The sequence below is a fragment of the Sinocyclocheilus grahami genome, unplaced genomic scaffold (assembly GCF_001515645.1).
Source record: "Sinocyclocheilus grahami isolate Dianchi unplaced genomic scaffold, SAMN03320097.WGS_v1.1 scaffold16.1, whole genome shotgun sequence".
In the NCBI taxonomy this organism is placed as follows: Eukaryota; Metazoa; Chordata; class Actinopteri; order Cypriniformes; family Cyprinidae; genus Sinocyclocheilus; species Sinocyclocheilus grahami.
Genome location: NW_015505195.1, coordinates 1,516,336 through 1,517,461, shown reverse-complemented (window position 1 = coordinate 1,517,461; position 1,126 = coordinate 1,516,336). Strand labels below are relative to the sequence as shown.

At 29.8% G+C, this 1,126-nt stretch overlaps 1 protein-coding gene across 1 annotated transcript in view; it reads left to right on the top strand.

Annotated features, from left to right (window-relative positions):
* The window catches only part of faf1 (Fas (TNFRSF6) associated factor 1), a 78,903-nt gene that overhangs the window by 56,549 nt on the left and 21,228 nt on the right, over positions 1 to 1,126 (top strand). The gene's annotated exons all lie outside the window — the stretch shown is intronic.

The window sequence follows — 1,126 nt, the reverse complement described above, 5'->3', positions numbered from 1 at the left end:
ATATATATATATATATATATATATATATATATATATATATATATATATATCTCCTTGTCTAGGAGATTGACTGATTGCCATCAACTGAGCTTGGTGATCGTTCCTCAGCTGGTATATATATATATATATATATATATGTGTGCTTGAAAGTTTGTGAACCGTTTAGAATTTTCTATATTTCTGCATAAATATGACCCAAAACATCATCAGATTTTCACACAAGTCCTGAAAGTAGACAAAGAGAACCCAATCAAACAAATGAGACAAAAATATATACTTTGTCATTTATTTATTGAGAGAAATGATCCAGTGTTACACATCTGTGAGTGACAAAAGTAAATATATATATATATATATATATATATATATAATTTGAAGAGCTGTGGCTTTCTTCTTGCTTTCTTCTTTGTTGGTGGACCACTCCTGGGGAGGGTAACAGTGGTCTTGAATTTCCTCCATTTGTACACAATCTGTCTGACTGTGGATTTATGGAGTCCAAACTCTTTAGAGAGATGGTTTTATAAACTTTTCTAGCCTGATGAGCAACAGCAACTCTTTTTCTGAGGTCCTCAGAAATCTCCTTTGTTTGTGTGATGAAACACTTCCACAAACATGATCAACCTTTGATAGATCCCTGTTCTCTAAATAAAACAGGGCAGGCAATGACACCTGATATTCATCTCACTGATTGAAAACAACTCTGAACAGATAAACTCTAATTTGAACTTCAGATTAACAGCTAATACTAGAGATTCACATACTTTTGCCGTTCACAGATATGTAATATTGGATCATTTTCCTGAATAAATAAATGACCAAAATATTTTTGTCTCATTTGTTTGAGTTCTCTTTGTCTACTTTCAGGACTTGTGTGAAAATCAATTTATGCAGAAATATAGAAAATTCTACAGGTTCACAAACTTTCAAGCAGCACTATATATCTATATATATAATTTAATAATTTATGCATTTAGCAGACGCTTTTATCCAAAGCGACTTACAGTGCATTCAGGCTATACTTTTTTTACCAGTATGTAAATACATATATACAGTATATATATACTGTGTATATATATACTGTATATATATATATATATATATATATATATATATATATATATATATA